At 43.5% G+C, this 18,437-nt stretch overlaps 1 long non-coding RNA gene across 1 annotated transcript; it reads right to left on the bottom strand.

Moving 5' to 3' along the window:
• Nucleotides 1–3,890: 3,890 nt before the first annotated feature.
• Nucleotides 3,891–10,037, bottom strand: LOC128135314 (uncharacterized). The gene is made up of 2 exons (XR_008233045.1): nucleotides 9,844–10,037; nucleotides 3,891–5,645 (listed from the first exon to the last, which is right to left on the bottom strand). It is a non-coding gene; the product is annotated as an uncharacterized LOC128135314 (long non-coding RNA).
• Nucleotides 10,038–18,437: the final 8,400 nt, after the last annotated feature.

An 18,437-nucleotide genomic window follows, 5' to 3' on the forward strand; every position in this document is an offset into this window, starting at 1 on the left:
TAAGTTCGGTTTTGCCCTTTCCCGGCTCTCTTTTTGCATGAGAGCTGATGTGGCAGACGTGTTGTGGGAAGACCCAGAGGCTGGAGTGACTTGGTTTCCAGGAACTATGGTCTATTCTGAGAATCTCCGGGGGCTTGGATAGGAGTAGGAGCCTGATTAGCTCAGCAGGCTCCCCGTGCTTGTACCTAACCCCAAAGTAGCCCCAGGCAATCCCAGGTTGTTTCAGGCACGTGCAGACAAACCTGGACCAGTTCCACCCACTGGGGTGCTGGGACTGGAAGGACGGGAGCACGGTGTGGATGGGAGCTGGCCTGGAGATGCCAGATCACTGCATTAACCTGGAGTTGAACCCGAGGTCTGCTCCGAAAATACTTGGCTTTGCTCTGTACTAACGCAGGTTTACGGCTTCCAGAGCTAAGCCAGTAAATCCTTATGGGGCGGGACACTTTGCAGATTGACAAACTCGGATCTCTGGCAGTTGTTTTCATCCTGTTACTGCTCAACTGTGGGACCGCTGACCATTTTCTATAATATTATCTGAGCAGAGGCCAGGATCCACCAAGATTAATGTAGCTTGTTTCTTGGCTTTTCTGAACCACGGCTTAATGAAATAAATTGGAATAGATTGGACAGAGTTGGCTAAGCGCCCAACTCAAGCCTGTCGTCGCTGGGGAAAGAGTAGCATGCATCAGTATGAGAGGCCACAGGCTTTTGCTGCCAAGGGTTTTATTATATGACTCCTGATTTACGGGTGTCAGACGTGGTAGGTGTCTGACTCTGCAGCTCCATCTCTTGGCAAACATCAGGTAACAAACATACTGTGAAGGCTCTTCGTACTTCAGGCAGAGATGCGTGATAAATACTTTTCAGTGCAAAATACTCCTCACTTCCTTAGCAATAATGGAGGGACATAACTCTCACCTAAAATAGAAAAGGGAATTCTTTTGTGTACTTCCTTCAGTGTTTGTTATGTTATCAACTGTTGCCCTGGAAACAGAATCCCCAAGTCAGAAACCGGCAATTCGGAGAGAAGAAACTGGGGTTTCTGGGGTGTTTTTCCAAATGTCTTAAAAATACATAATTAAATTTTTTAATCTGTTACTATTTTTCGGTCATGAGAATCGCTTAAGCAATTCCTGGATAAGCATTTTTATTTAAAAAAAAAAGTTTGGAATCTTCTTTTCTGATCAGCCAATTTGCCCTTGTGGTGCTGATGTAACCACGAAATACACAGCTACACTGTTCTCCTTGTTTGTAGGTCAGTATGTCTAATGAAAAAGAAAAGCCACCAAATTATCAATCAATTATTATTATTTGCTGCACCGTGGCCTTCTGCAGCCTGTATGATGGATGAGCTGATCAGCGCCTGTGCTTCCGAGTGAACCTCAGTGATTTATCCTAGTTGATGAAGTGGTTTTGCCATAAGTACGGACTACTCAAGCCAAATATTTTCAGACTCACTAATAAATCATGGTAATGCCTTGATCTGACCTGGATTTAAAGTATTTTAAAAATGGACAACACTAAAAAGTACAAGATAGCTCAAGTTATCTTGTAACAAGTACGGATAAACTCAGGCTCTGGGAATGGAGACGAATAAAATGCAGCTACAAAACAGTCTTGGGCAGTCAAGTGACAAAAGATTTTTTGCTGAGAAAGTTTGAAAATGAATAAAGAAACAGGAGAGTGAAAATGGTGGGAGGTAAAAACTTTTAAGTAAACTGAGAGGAGCTTGGAGGAGATACCAACAAAGCAAGATGCCATCACAGATGAATGCAGCATTTTCAAACACAAGGTGGTGCCTTCTGAGAGGAAGAATATGAACTACGTCTTCTGGCTTCTAAATTTAACTGTCAAGAGTCATAAAAACACTTGTGTGTCACTGTAGGTATTTTGTTGGAGAGGTCTTGCAGGGCTAAAAAAAGGAATAGTTAGGAAGGAAAAAGAATGGAACAGAGAAGCGATACTGAAAATACTTTTTATTACCCCAACTTAGTGCATCATGATCAGTTCTGGGTACCTTGAGAAGGTCAAAGCAGAAATGAAATGAGTTCAGAAATGACAATGAAAATAATTAGAGGCATGAAAAGCTTCTAGATGAATAGTAAAATCAAACCTGTTCGCTTCAGAGAAGGGAAAAGATAAAGGTGTTCAAAATAATGAATGGCACCAAAGAAAGCGAGCCCTGTTCATCATTTGCCATCATACACGAGCAGGAGGGCATCTGCTGAAAACGAAAGGCAGAAGGTGAGAAGCAATGGTTTCCCACAGCATACGACTGCCTGGCACAGTTCCTTCCCACTGGAGGCAACCGAGGCCAGGAGTTTTGCAAATTAAAAGGGAATGGAAATGTGCGTGGAAAAAAGAGAATACGTTAAGTGCTAAAAATAAAGTTGTGATTTTATTTTAATGGAGCTTATCTTCCTGTGTAGGCTGCAGGACACAAAGCAGTCTTTGAGGGTGGGCAAGAGCTAACTTTTTCCCCTCAGATGAGATTCTTTTAACCTACCTTGCTCCACCATTTCACAGACCTTTCACTGCCGGACCCAGCACTTCCCACTGTCCCAGAGAGGGTTCTGGAGCAGATGCAGAACTGGCTGGTTATGGAGCAGCAGGTCCTGTTCTACTGCACCAGCAAATAGGAAAAACTGGGAGAAGCTAAATGTGGCCACAGGGAGACAAAAAGAGACAGAGTTTGCAACAGCGCAAAAATGAAAACCAGCCCCACAGTTCAGCTCAGTTCCTAAACAGCCAAACTTTCAGAGAGTGATGCTCCCGCTTGGAAACTAGCAGGGGAAAACAGACAGAAGCTCTGAGCACAGGCTTTTCAGGAAAGATTATTAAACTGACACAAGCCACTGAGAGAAAATTTCACCGCCTGCGCAAAGCAGAAGAGCCTTGAGTAACCCAGGAAGCACCAAGGGCAGCAGGAGACGGCAGTTGTCCCAGTGAAAACTGGAGATAGTGTCTTGGCGCCTGGAGAGGAACACAGATGCCCTATATTTCCCTAACCGGTCTCACTTTCACCCTTGTGTGGTCCCACATGGTAACTCATACTTGTTGAAAATATTTTGATAAAGAAATTAAAATCTAATTATATAAAAGAGTTTGGTTTGATTAAGAAGTAGAAAATTGTGAAGCATAGGTATGGGAGTGTTAAGTTTGAAATGTAGTCATAGGAACTTAGGAACTTTAGAAAATGTACTATGTGTGACTATAAGAATTCAAGTATTGTCTAAAATCAGTCAACCACAGAAACTTTGACAAAGATTTGTTGGTTTGTAGTGTTTTGTTTTAGGAAACTAGGGAAACCGTTATGGACACCAGTTTGCTGCCTGGAAACCCCTTACCCTTCCCACCTCGATCTAATTATCGAGGATTCCAATCAGTAGAGTTAAGTGAGATTAACCAATGATTGTTTTAACATAAGAATATTAATAAGATGGTGTGACTGAAGGACCAATTATTAGAAAGGTTAAATTTAAGAATAGACATAGTATGCATTTTTATGTAAACTAATATAGATGATGGTGAGAATCGTACTGCGCAGAATCACCTAAGAGAGGTCAAGAAGCGGACAAGTGAGGAAGACTATGGAAGACCACCAGAGGGCTTCTGAAGACCACCGGAGACCTTCACTGCGCTTGCGTAAAGGACATTTACATATGTTAATAGTTTCCTGGAAAACTAATGATTATGTATAACATTTCTCGGAAATCTAGTGAGTATGTATAACAGGTGTGCATTTAACCTGCATAGTTAAACCAGACAGATGCACACGATAGGTGGAGCGTTCCCCGTGTGCCCAGCGCTGCAATAAAGGAGTGCCTGCTTCTTAACTTCTCATTGTTGTTAAGGAGTGTTATTCCGGATTTCGGCAACATACTCACTCCATTTATTGCTTTTATTGACAGTTTCCTGTGTTGTGAAACACACTGTAAGAACAGATACGTTCATTTCATTTTTTTTCTTAGTGGCTTGGCTAAAACTGAGTCTTTTTTGGCCTTTTTTGAAAATATGAAATAGAAAATTAGGACCAGTTTTGGCATATGTGCCATATCCCACTTCTTTCAGCATCTTCTGTGTTAAAATTTTCAGTAAGGCCCACTGCATTGCTCTCAGGGATTTTATGAACAAGCAGGGTTGCTTTACCACTTTTGGAGATGCCAAGCAGGAGTCCCTCTCTCTCCACTGCCTATTGAGGGACTTGAGGTGGGCCAAACGCCCAACCTAGGAACAAAGGTTCATGACCAAAAAGAGATGGAATACAACACACACCAGTTTTCAGTATTTCAGAAATGTTCCACCTTCTTCCTTGTTTCAGCATGTTTTTGGAGATTTTCTGTCTCTTCCAAAATAGCAAAGGTTCTGAAGTCTGCTATGACTTGAATTTAAAATGCAACAGATATTCCTTTGCATGTGCAGATGGCAGTTTCTAGCATCAGTTCTGCCCCACGGTTCTTATTTTTGTGCTATTTTAACTCTGCTTCTCTCACCTGATCTAACGTGGCATCCTCCCCAGCTAGTGTGGCTAATTACGCAGTCACTCTGCTTACAGAGTTAAGCGTGACAGAAGTTTTTACACAACTAATTTTTTCTTGGGTAGCATTTTCCAAAAGCCCAGGTGAAAAGATTCACTCGATGCCTCTGTCCATGCATTAGTAACTTGAAATTCCATTGCAGATAAAGTAATGCATTTGCAAGTAGTTTTCCTTTCCCTTAAAGATACGTAAACCACTACTTGCTGGAAGTTCTTTCTTCTATAAAGGACAAGCTACTGTTTTGAGGGTCATGCACTCTCTCTGAGATTTTCCCCATTTCTGCACAAGAGTTCCTCCTCTGAGCACAGCCAAAGGGGAGAGTGGGGCAGAGCAGCAGGGAAACACAGCCAAGGACGGCCTGGGAACAATTTCACACACCTCTTTCTTTCAGTCCCTCAACGCATACTGACAGAAACAGATATGGCTGAGAACACCATCAACCTGATCTGCTCTTTGATTTTTATTTTTTGTGTAGAGGGGCTGTTCCGGTACACAGAAAGTTGATGAGGTTTTGCAATTAGCAATATGAGCTTTGAACCAGTGCTTAGAATGGTTGGCATTTAAATACATACAGACACACTTTGCTGTCCAGCACCGGGCAGGGAATATTAACCAGCTGAAATACTTATTCACAGACCTTCCACAATCTGGTTCTGTGTCTGCATAACACTTCTCAAGCCAATCAGAGATAGGTACAAGGATTTCAGTGAAAAAAACTGTAAAGTCAAAAGTCTTTAAGCAGCTCAGAGCGTATAAAACTTTTTGAACAGATGATGAAAGTCAGTGAAACAGAAAGGACAAGCTCATCTGTGTGACCATCTCCAGCTCAAGCCTCTTTGCTGATGCCGGGGGGACACAGTATAAATATAAGACACAAAAAAAAAGAAACAGAATGAGTCTGATATCTTCAGCCTCTGGAATGGCATCAGCTGGAATTGCACAGGTGCTCTCGTATCACTTGGTTCTGCACCCCTGCTCCCTGTAACAGATGATGTGCTTTCCTGCAGTTTTTTGAAGTTCAGCTGAGATGAGCAGCTCGAGTTAAAAACTTAATCCAGGGAAGACCAAAGCAATTGTGGCAGAGCGTAGGCACGTGTGTGAAACCTGAAAGAAAAAGCAGAGGTAAGATCCCTTCCATCACTGCTCATCCTTAGGCTTGCCCTGCAGGCACCCCACCCAAAGACTTGCAGTTGGCCTTGGACACACAGGTAACACGAGGGGAAAAATACTTCCTTCCCTACCTCTGCCTTTACAAGTAGCAACTCCTCCAGCCAGACAGCTTTGCATCTGTGTCAATAAATGCAGCTCAGCAGTTAGGGGACTGTGTCTCTTGAAGGACTAAGACTTCAGCAAAACCCCTCTCATCTGAAGGAAATTAATTTGCTTTGCCAAGCCAACTTGACTTGACTTTTCTAAAATAGAAAAATAGAACAGCTAAGCCAGAATGTAAATTTATGAAGTGATTTGGAGAAACTAAAAAGTACTTTTGAAAACCAGAAGGAAAGTAAGAAGAGGGAAAATTATAATGTACCAATTAGAGTGGAATGTGAGTCGTCCACACTAATGCAGGATTCTTTTTATTTTGTTTTCCAGGAGAGTCTTCAAAAATATTGAAATTCAGCATCAGCACCTCAGGCTGGCAACAAGGATGACAACAATAATAATAACCCACCATATTTCAAATAGGCAAGAGAAAAGCTAGGTCTTTCAGGTTTTATCCACTGCCTTAATAACTTGTATCCATTAAAATTCATAGAAATTTCAATGGGATCATACCTTCACTGCATTTTTGAAAATCAATAACCAGTAGAGTCCTGTGACAGTGCTTTAGGCTCATGAAAAAGCCTGACTGGAGTAAAAAATATGCTTGCATTTTGTCAGCGTTAGTTGCCATCACTTCCACTTCTGAATCAAAACAAGCATGTGTGCACACATGCACGCACAGGCATACATCCTTTCATCTTTTTCATAATAATTTCCTACCTCCCCCACACAAAAAGAAAAGGTGGTTTTGTATTGTTTTACCAATGCAGAAAATTAGTAAACACTGAATTGGTTCACCCCTCACTCTGGGTAAGGTTCATTAAGATCCAGTGGAAGAAAGAGAAGTGCTTTAAAGTGACAGTTTGTAAGAGAAATCATGTGCAGCTCATTCACAGATCCTAAAACAGGTTTTTGGGATCTCAAGGTTATGTACATATTTTGACAACAAAGAATTCAGCTCTGAAAAAGAAAGTCCACACTCTTCTGAAAATTAAAGAAAATCTTACAGCTCCATTCCCACAAAACTGCTTAAAATGGTTAAATAAATAAAAATGAACGTGAAGAGAAAGGCTCAAGCTTCCCAACACGACTGCAGCCAGCCCAGCCGCAGGGCCAGACCTGGCAGGACGTACTGCCGGCTCAAAACTCGCAGGGAAACAAGGTGAGCCTGGCATCGCTCACCTGGGAGCTTTCGGCTGGCCCCTTGGCCCCTCGCCTGCTCCTTCACCTCGCTGCGCCCTTCAGACCCACCGCAGCAAGCCAACCCCCAGCAAAAGTTCAAAGCCTTATCACCTCCCTGCACTGGGCAGAAACTGCAGCCCTGGGGCTTTGAGAGCGCGATGGCAGCCAGGGGAAATGGAGGGAATGGGGGGAAAAGCTGCTGCGTCACCGTATGACGCTTGGCACCCCGTTGCACGAGTGAGACAGCAAAGTCAGCTGCGGTCGAGCCTAATCCTCACCAGCAAGGGGGAGAGCAGGAAAGAGAAAGCTGAGGAGGAAACAGCGGGGATTTCCCCTCAGCAACAGTGATCTTTGAAAGCATAGCGATATGAATTATTTTGGGACTGTAGGGACACTTAGCAGGAGCCGGGGGTTATTCATGCGGAGGAGTTCAGAACAGGCTGTAAGCGCTTTGGGAGGATCCTAAACTGAGTGTAAACTGAGGAAGTCTCTGGTCAGCTGTGAGAGGGAAGCTGCAGTGATTTATTTGGGCTGAAAAGGTTTTAAAAAAAACCTTACAGGCTTCCTGGGACCATTGCTTACCGCAATGACCAATCACTGCAGCAGTGTTCAAGGCATCTGCTGTCTTCACCTCCTGCTTCTCTCCGTAGAGGGTGTGACACAGGCACTTTTATTTTCAATGCTCATGATTATTTTGCCTGGGAAGCTCAGTGCAAGGGGACTTAAATCCCCTTTTGGTAGCCTCTCAGCCCCAAAGAAATACAAATAATAGCAAAATACACCAACTGAAGCTATCAGAAAGGCCTCTACCATTTCTACCTGTACTTTCTGGGGCTCTGAAGCACCATGGGCTCAGACGTGCATGCTCATTTGCTGGGACAGCCCAGCCCCAAAGTCAGGACCCAGCTGGTGGCCATCAGCAAACAAGGGAAACAGAAATGACGAGCGCAAAGAGAGGAATCTGGAGCAGGGGCCCCAAAACACCCACATATTGCCTATTACACTGCAAAGACGTCCAGCAGACGGGGGTCACCAGCAGGAACCCTGCCCAGACGTGTTAAGCAATTCCCTACTGATATGGATTGCATCAGCTCTCTGGATACAGCTAAATCATGCCAGTGATTTTTGCTGTCCTTGCAACTCTTTAAAATACACAGTAAAAGCTTTTTTTTTTTTTTTTTTTTGACCACTGTTAAAACCCAGATTGCCCCATATGTTTTATATTTTCCGTTCATTTGCTGGGACGGAGAATACCTTTGGGCAAAGTCTTTGTCTCCTTAAACTTAACTCAGCTGTATAACCCATAGAGATGAACAGTTTTCAGAAGGAAGGTACAGAGAAGTCCAGCAGTAAGTACAGACTACAGTTTCTTTGCCATGCAGATGGTGTCTTTCCTCATTACGGCGCAGCCTTTTCAGTTCCAGTGTGCTTTGCCCTCAGTTTATGCACCAGTTCCCCGTTTCTTCAGCCCTCCTCGGACAACCTCGAAATTAGGGTTAGGCAGCAGCTAAACTGGAAGACTGCTCTGACCACCCCTGCTCGCTCACATTATTTCAAATAACCTCCCGTGTAGAAAAATCTCTCCCAGTTGGAGGGCAGCTTCCCTCCAGCAGCAGCTCGTGCCAAGGGATTTTGTGAAGGGCCGGAGCATCCTTTCCTCCTCCCCACAAAGTCCTAGCCAGATGATGCCACCGTGCATCAAAAAAAAGAGAGCAAGGTCGCAACGGCACCCACCTCACGCCGCCTTTCTGCCCGAGAGAGGAGGCAGCCCCGTGCGTGGAGGGTGCCGGGCCGGGGGGGGTGAAGGAGGCAGGTGCCGGCGGCCAGGTCACGCAGGCACGCCAAAGGCTTTGCCCATGTCCAGCTTCCACCCTCTGCGCTAACTCTTGCTCCCTCGGAGGGGATGGGAAAAGCAAACCCTGGAGAGGAGCCACAATAACGGGGCTGTCTAAAATGCCACCTCGAAGGAACGGAGCGGTCTCCCACCTGCCTGCCACCCACGCTCCCTCCCCACTGCCCCTCTGCCCCACCACATCCTCCCCAGGCCTGCTGAAGGACCCTGTTTTTACACATCCTGCTCATCCACAAGCAGCCTTACCGATGTCCACAGCCCCTCTGGCCCCAGAAAGGTCTCCTCGAAGTGACTGACAGTGCTGTCACATGCTGGATCTGCTCCCTTTTGCCCAGAGCCGCACTTCCATGGCTCTGGGATGCTTCAGGCTGAGCAGTGGCCAAAACTGAAGAGCAACGAGCCATCCAAGCACCGTGTTAGAAGACACCTGAGTCAGACGTGGAGCGGATGGGGATCAGCATAGTCTGATCTGGGTTTGGGGGAGGCAGGGAGCAGATGAGGACCAGCAGCTGGAGCATGAAAAGGCAAAGAAGATCAGGAGGGCAAAATGGGGGGGACACAGGTTTGGAAGCTGGCAAGACCATGAGGAAAACAACATGCAGGGGGAGCAGAAAGGGAAACCTGGGACTGGCTGAGTAGTGAGAGCATGAAGGAGCAAAGCAGGGACTGGTGTTCAGCAAGGCAGTAGGAAGAGCGACATATAAATAAAACATGGTACAAGAAGCACAGAAGCCTGGGGAGAACCAGGAATGTGGAGAAAGGCGAGCACGCGGCATCAGGAGAGAGGGAGAGGTACAAAACATTATACAAAGAAAAAGTAGAAAGATTAAAGCAAAAGCTTCTGTGCTCGGGAGCTGAGAGGCATTGGAGCTCTCCTTTTTTTTCTTTTCTGTCCAGAAATGCCTATGAAAGTTCCTGACAGAGTGTCCCAGCTCTCCCAAAAGCCTCAGCCACCCTGCACAGGGCAGCTGGCAGCTGCTCTCTGCCACCTTCTTCATCCTGTACCTGGCACCAGTCCTGTAGGGAAACTCGCATTTTTGTCCTGGCTGTTGGCATGTCTGCAGGTATCAACGATATGATAAATCCATGTGTTTTCTTTGCGTTTTAGAAACCCAGGCTCCCAATCTTGATTCCATCCACCACGGCATGTAGCATCATGTAACCCCTGTACAGAGAATACGCGTTAGGAGACACAACCCGCCAAGGACTCTGCTCCACTGATTGACTCTATTTCTTTTAAAAAGAAGAGATTTCAAATGAAATATTTGGAGCCAGTGCAAAAAACCCAAATGCGTTCCTCTTAAATTCAAGCCCGTGGAAGGAAAACATTTTCATTTTATTTTTCTGGAGGAAAAAACAAAAGCATCACACTTCCAGAGTGACACAACCACACTTCCCGGAGGGGTTTCCAGCTAAAAGCAAAACCCATCAATGGGCAATTTAATTTTCTTGAAATGGCACTTTCCCTCAATAAACGAATAAACTTACTTCATTTTTTACTTTCTATTGTTAATCTGTAAAGCACAGTAATTCTACCTATTAATCTCTTCGAGATGTTATGAAAATAAAGCCATGTGAAGCACTCAGTTGCTATAGTAATTAGCATCACAGGAAAAGGCCAATGAGGAAACAAAGGACATTGTCTCCAGAACAGGGTTTAAATCATGCATGAACTGTGCGTTAACCTTAAGACCCACGTAAAATGAGGAGCAGGAAAAAAACACACTGAGGCAAAAATCCTGCAAGAATAAATATGCTGTGTGCTGATACAATTAAAGGCCCCATGGCTCACACAGGCACCTTCTTTCTGACATTTCCTGGGAGATTTTTAGGCAACTTGGCAGCCAGAAGAATGTTTTTATTAGTTAATGGTTTTTGTGTCAAACTCTATTTGATTTGCCTTGTATGCGTAATTTAGTCTCTTGTCTGGATACTTGAGGAAATTATGAATTTTTAAGTTCTTTTTCCATTAGACTAGGTACCTCACAAATACATCTAAACCATACCATATATATATATTTAAAAATACTTAGGATAAAAACCTTCACTTTCTGTTCTAACCTTTGTCCACAATCTATTTTTTTGCTCTGGAAGACTTTCTTTTTATCAGCTTTATGCTCCACTCTATCTTCAATAAAAAAAAAAAAAAAAAGAGAAATGCTTCCTAATCACAAGACATGACAGAGCTTGCTACATTTTGAAACAGCAGTATGCTTGGGTGCTTAAGAGCATTTGGCTTTGTGCTTTGCACCTAACCAACAAGGCACCCAGGTGAGCTGCTATTGGACAGGGACTTAATCCCTGTCGTGTTTAATCACTACATTAAAAGATTCAAAGGCTAACGTTAAAGGCCATTCAGTTTGAGCACCGTAGACTTAAATGAGGGAGTTGGGAAAAGCCACTTGGTTTTATCTAGGCAAAACCTGTTTTAAATCTTTGAGAACAAAAGCCAGGGGAGCTGAGAAGAAAAATCCTTCTCTGTGTCCCCTGCTCCCCATGGCTCAGACATCCACCCCGACGCCCTCGGACTTCCTGCAAGTTTCACATATGAGGTGTTACTTGCACCATTTACTTAAATGGCTGCAATAAATTGTTAGCTCTGGCCTGCTTCTGTTCTGCATGACAGCAATAAGAAAGTTATTAGGTCAGTACTGAATGCACTGAAAAATCCCACCCCTGCTTGGTGCATAATGCTCTGCAGCGAGGATGACTCATCTGTTCCCCAGTGCAGAAGACACGAGGGGGCCATTTTACATTCCCTCAGGAATTTGATCCCCAAATGTAAAGTCTCCTGCTTGAATTCCATGTTGTTTCGGGATGTGATTGCCAGCAGCAGTAGCCAGGGCTGTTGCTGCCTGTCCAGTTGGCTAAGGATTTAGAAGCCTCTCTTGGAGGTGTGGACTTTGCTAGAACAAAACCCAAGTGCTGTCACTCTGTGCTTAACTCAGATCTCAGGCAGCTACGCAGGTTTGTCCCCTGGGGCCACATGGCTCCCATGTTGCATAAACTCCGTTGGCTTTCAAATTCAGTTCTCCGGCCCAAATCCAGTACTAGGCATTTTCAGCCTAGTAATTCATCAGCTGGAGGACTCTGATGCTACACATGAACTATGGGGCAAATGCAATGCCTTCTGCACTGCGTCCCAAAGTCTCTGTCCCTCAATGCCCAGATGAGGGGACTGATGGAGGCCACCACAGATTCTTCCGTGAGTTTCTGACAGGTTTTCTTCCAGTGGAAAACAGGGTAGGCAGTGGGGGAGGAGAGATGCATGCTGTCTCTCTCTCTAATGTGCTGTCAGGGTGCAGGTACGACAGCTTGGAGGCATCCCCATGGCTGCCCAGATAGATGCCTCATGTCTCAGAGGATATACCATTCAAAGTTCCTTTCACTGGCAAAGACCAAGTTTAACCAACTTCGGAGGATGCTTTGAGGATGATCAGTTATTTAACCAGACCATTTCCAGAGTGTTATTGAGAAGACAAGAGAGCTTGAAGGGTATTTTAGTCGTTTAGTTCGTACTTCCTTACATGTTGTGCTAGTTAACTTTGCTGCTCAGTTTATACCTGTGTTAAGTGTAAGTGTATCTGGAGGCGGTATATAGATGCATCACATAAAAGGACAAAATAGTAACATTAATCATCATATTGATTTTAACCACATTCCTACAATATAAATGGAAGCTGAAATTCCAGCTGAGATGGACACCTGAGATGCCTTCCATTGAGTAGGGAGAAAATACAACATTATAAGACCATCATAAGGAACTCTACTGGAGATACAAGATCTTTTTAATTGTATTAATGAATTCATACATGAAAAATCAGATTTCAGAACTCAAATCACAAGATAGTCGAAGGAGAACTTGGGTCTACAGCAAGGTTTCCCCACATTACAATCCCTCTTCTCGCAAAGAACGGCACGAAGAACTGAACCGGCAAATACTGCCTCGTATGACCTTCCCTGTGAACAACAGGGGCTGTCCAAAGCCTCTCACATTACTTTCCCAAGTGGGTGAGAAATTAGTGTTGTGATAGCAGTGCATACGGTACCTTTATACTTGCTTTATCTACAGATAAAATTTAGTTTTTCACAGGCAACCCTACAGTAATCATCACTCCTTCCAGCTACCAGAACCTGGCACAAACTTCCAGGGAGCAGCTCTGTTTCAATAATCAGCTTCTGCCAGCACCCGTGGAGCAAAGACATCCCTCCCTGATGCTTTCCCTGCAGCCCTTTTATCTATGCTGCCTTGACTGAAAACATTTTCACAGCCACAACGCTAACAACATCACACATCTTTTCAAACATCAAGTCTTCCTCATATGGTAAAAAAAAAAGAAATTGTAAAACAGCAGACTACACAGTGATAAACACTGATGTAGAATCTACATCACATAAGGGTCTTGTCAGTAAGGTCATTCCTTATGAATGCTCATTTGGATTTACAATGCCTCTATACAAACAATTAGCAATTTATTCCATTTATCCCCATTTTATGTTAACACTATGTGGCATCATTCAAACCATGCAACTTTTTTGCCATTAAAAACACACCACTGTTGTTTTCCTACCAATTCCTTATCAGGGTAATAAAAATTGTCTTTGTCATAGGTGTATGATATCCCAATACAGGTAGGTTTTAATACTCCAAAACAACTTTTTCAAATGTTAGCCTTTATCATACATTTGCCTTCTCTTTCCATGCATCAATGTGCACACGCACACGCACACAGATAAATACAAACAAACAGAAAAGCTAAGGAAAATAAAATACTTTCTAGCCCAACCACTGCTAGCAACAGACACTTGAAAATGAGACAAATCATGGTCTCCGTACACAAGAGAATTATTTGCCGAGTAGGTCAGGGAAGATTTGGCCTAGGATGTTGTTTAATGAAAACGTAATGTAAAAGACTTTGCAGTTCGAATATTCCATCATTCACATGACTTGCATATAGTCTGCGGCATAAACAGCACGGAAAGTGGGCTTCTCTTGTGCTAAGTATATATTTTTTTTTTTTCTAAATTTAAGAGAGTGGAAACTGAAATATGAGCACAAAGGAGTCGTCAGTGGGGGTCACCCTGTGAGATGGCCTCTCCAGTTCTCCCTCACCATAAAAACACTTGTGTCTGTGGAAGGCAGATAAAGCTTGCATGCCCTCTGTGTCTGTGATGGGACAGCGTGAGAGGTGTTTTCTTCTTCCAAGGAAAGTTCAACAAGAAGTATAGAGCTGCTGTTCCTTGTGTATTCCTTACCCAAATATTTGCGTATTGCCACAGTAAGACCAAGGATCAGAACTTTACTTGGTGGTAAACTTCAGAGCTCATACCTAGTCCTGAGTATTTTGACACTGATTTTGATATTATTTTCAACTACTTTCAGTTCGTGATTTTACAGATTTGGCATCACTTTATTCGGGGGGGGGGGGGGGGGGAGGGGCGGGCGGAGAGAAGATTTAGGGATGACAGCTAATGTTTCAGCTAGTTATGTCTTAATTAGTAACTAAGCGTATGACGCACTTATGACACACAGCATTACAAGCATTATAGCATTAGAAATCACTCCACAACTCTACTTCTAGCTCATAAACGATTACAAGCACTTACTATGCTATATGACCCTTAGCGGAGGATCCTACGTGCTTTATAAGCAAGCTTTTGAGAAGCCTGGAGTCTTGACAGAGAAATCAAACCACAGTATTCACACTCAGGGCAAAGATTTTCTTGCGTAAATCTTGCTTTCAGGTTCAGTAGGAGTGTTTTTAAGGTGAACGGAAAAAAAAGCAGGGGGTGTTAACTTGCTACATTTAGGAGCTCATTCGTTTAATTGAAGAGTGGAAAGCGCGGCGGTGTCTGTAAGCATGGAATCAACCAAAATTATAAGATGAAAATGGAAGGGTGCTCTTTCTGGAGCGTAACATGCCAGTCGTAGAAACATCAGTGTGGATACTTTAATGAAAGACAAACCCCCATCCTATGCCATGCATCTTACCACATTTCCCCTCATTCTGCAGGACAGACCCTTCAGCAATTTCCAGCTGTCCGCTCCAAGCTGGAGAGGGTAATTTGTGCCTTGAAAGAAAACCGCCCATTCCAACACGGAAGTTCACACTGGTGATTGAGTCTCAGAGATGCAATTCTTACGACTTTGGCTCCAAAAGCACACCAGTTTAAAATTCACTGTACCTTTTCACCTCCTTTATGGTCATTACAGGTAAAAAGTCCTAAATAACAGACAAGCATCCAGCCTTTCTTATACAGTAAGAACAAGAAACCGAAAACCAGCAGACTACGCCGTGATGTCTGCTGTTACAGAATCTGCATCGTATAAAGCTCTCACCCTTGAAGTTATGCCTTGTGAGTGCTCATCCAGCTTTACAACGCCTTTACGTCTGTAACGACACCAATTTTGATCAATTTAGAAGCGTAAGATTGTATATCAATTTTCAATATCCTCTCTAGAATGGTGAGGATACCAGGTGAGGTACTTCTTAAATCAGATGTCACTTGTGAGAAAGCATATGGGCACTGACCCGCTGCTTCCTTTTGCAAAAGCAGCATCAGTTCAAACTTTCAGGGTTACAGAATAATCCCCGGGCACAGAATCGCATCTGCTCTGTGATTTTTTTTTTTTTTTTTTTTAACATTCCTTTCCATAATTGCAAGGCTGTCAGGGAACTTGTAGGCTTACAAAGGAAAACCTGACTAGAAGTCACAATTAACTTTTATTGTATCTGTTTGAATCTGATTCTCATGTGCATGAAGAGCTCTGTATTTCTTCTTCAATGTCTCTAAACAGTGCGAAGTAGATGGTTTTTATTTTTAAGTGCCTGCAATAAATGATCATTGTAGGTTAGTAAAGAAACTAGTTCAAAGGAGCTTGTCCGATCTTTAGCAACACAATAATTTGCTCACAAGCTTGGCCTTTTCCATATAAGTAAAGTAAAATCAGTATTTCACAGTTCACACAGATTAAACACCAGCCTAGAAAATCAGTAACAAAAGCAATACACTGTTTCGTACCTGAGCAGACTTTTTGAGAGACCAGAGCATGAAGATCCTGTTTTAAAAGATACTTATTCTTAGTTCAAATGAGTTCTGCATCCAGACAGCTCCAGTCATCATATTTGAAAGAGAAAAGCAAGGGGAACAAGGAGCTCTGAAGCACCTTGGTAAAACTCCAAGGTCTATTTCCATCCCAAGGGCCAAACCTTTCAGCACTTGTTCAGGCAAAACTCCCACATATTTCAACTGGATTTTCCTCTGTCATGTAGGATTTCACTTTCTCAGTGAAAATATCTGCATTTCTCCAGCATGCCAGACAGGAAGTATTATTTTCTAATATTACAAAATGTAAAATTAAGAAAGCAAAACTGTGAAAGCAAAAGCACAAATGCAAAGAAGACCCCTTACCCTAGATCTATGTTTGGGCAGTGACGCATTGACATGTATGGGATAGATGTTCAATGCTTTTCCAGACAAAACACTTACTGAATACATTTGCTGGGTACATAATGGCCTGGATGATCTCTTCTGCAATACGGGTATTACCAGTCCAGAGTATATTTCAGCTCTGGGGTCAACAGGTGTGACATGGCCACATGCCAATGTCACACGGGGCTGAGACAGACCATATAGTAGTTTCCATAGAAAGGCAATGCAGGCACATGGGTCAGATGCAGCCTGCAACACACTCTAGCAGGACCCCAAGCATAAAACTACACCCTCCAGCAGCTATCTGTATGGCGTCTCCCAATCCAATGCTTCTGTGGTGAGCTCAGCACTGGGGATAGTCATTGTCTCAGGAGACAAACAAGCTATAGTACTTTTAACCTCTGGGTTCAAACACAATTCATCCCCACTTTAGTAATAAATTAACATTTTCATCCCCTTCTCCCCAGCTACGCTCTTCAATGGTCACTGTCTCCCACATCCTTGTCCTTCTGCCCCCTCCTCTGATGCTCCTTGGAAGTAAGGCAGGGAGCAAGGCCCAAAACACAGAGCGTAAATTTCCACCTTAATACTAAAACCAGGCGATTCACTGGGACAAGGCATGTGAGGCAGCTTAAACTCTCCTTCTTCTCCTCCACCCCCTCTTACTTCTGTGTTTTCCTGCCCCTGCAAGGGGCAGCCAGCCAAGCATCTGGTGTTTATATACTGATGCAAAAATGTTGCGGCTTGTATATTCTACCTTTCCGGTAAGGGCATACTGCAGGATAGGTCCCAATAGCTACAGTAAGCAGCAGCAAGAGCTACAGTAAAATGAGTACTGCTGCTGAGGAAAGGAGGGGAGCTGGGCTTCTCTTCTAACATCTTCTAGCACCTGATCCAAGAGAGGTTGGAGCTGTGGCTGATGCTTTTTCTTCTCAAGCTAAATAAGGTTTCATCTTCAAGCAGACATCCCTCGGGACTGCCCTCCTTTTCAAATTAAAACCTCCCCAGACAACAGTATTACTGATGCAGCTGTATAAAAATACTGGGTGTGGAAAGCTGCATATTGTATACTAATTACTTGAGCCTACAACTTCTGAATTATGTCACACTGACCTTTTTAAAATCATTTATTGGCTGGAAAAAATATGGATAGCTGGTTGGACCTGATTTCACCAAGGTGCCGCTGCAGCGCTAATAACCAAACCATACTTTGTATTCAACGAACGAGCTGTTTAAATAGGAAAGTAATTACACCATTAAGATACCAAAGAAAAAAACAAAAAAGGTAAATTGAATTTGTCATTCTGTAGTATAACCCAAGGATAAATAGAGTTTCAGGCATGACACAAGTTTCTCTTGAAAAAATAGAGTGTCTCGTCTCAAAAGCAATATAACCAACTGGGCATTGTGCGGTCCCTTGTTTTAGAAAAACATGTGCTGTGTTTGCACTGGGATTGCTTGTCAGACTTTTTTTTTAGCCATGGCAGGTTGATAAATGCAGATCCCTGCACCCTTCCAAGCATTATTAAGCATGTCACATTAATTGCACAAAGCCATTTTCCTCTGCTCAGCAAGTCAGAGTTCTATATATACCTTGGAAAAATAATGTAGGCATGTGGTCAGAAAAACAGCTGTCAGTCAGGCTTCTCTTTTACAACCGAAACAACAGTTAACCCAAAGCTGCATAGCTATGTGACGTAAGGCAGTTTCAGCTGTGCTGCATGCTGCAGAACATACCAAGAGGTCCCCATGAAATCTCTGAGTAAACAAAAGCATTTCTCCCAACCGTCTTTCACAACTACAGCAACTGCTCAAGACTTCTTTCTGAAACCAGACACCATGTCAGGAACCAGGACCAGGCTGTGAATGTAGAAAAGCGTGTGATACAGCACAGCAGAGAGCAAAAAGGCAGAAAAAAAAATGGGCTGAAAATCCCTGCAGTGCTGGCATCCTCACGGCACAGAACCAGAAAGAATGCAGAATGGCCAAAAAAAAGAGAGCATTTCCAGTCCATCTGCAGAGGCGACCAAAGGAAATAACGTGGAGACCTGCAGCAAAGCACAAATGTCTACATTCTGCTCCCTCAGGATGACTGGAGGAGGTAAGTGCAAGGCTGGCCGAAAGATGGTACATGAGACTTGGAGATGAAGGGGTGCGCATGAGCT

This window comes from Harpia harpyja, chromosome 22, assembly GCF_026419915.1.
Source record: "Harpia harpyja isolate bHarHar1 chromosome 22, bHarHar1 primary haplotype, whole genome shotgun sequence".
NCBI lineage: Eukaryota > Metazoa > Chordata > Aves > Accipitriformes > Accipitridae > Harpia > Harpia harpyja.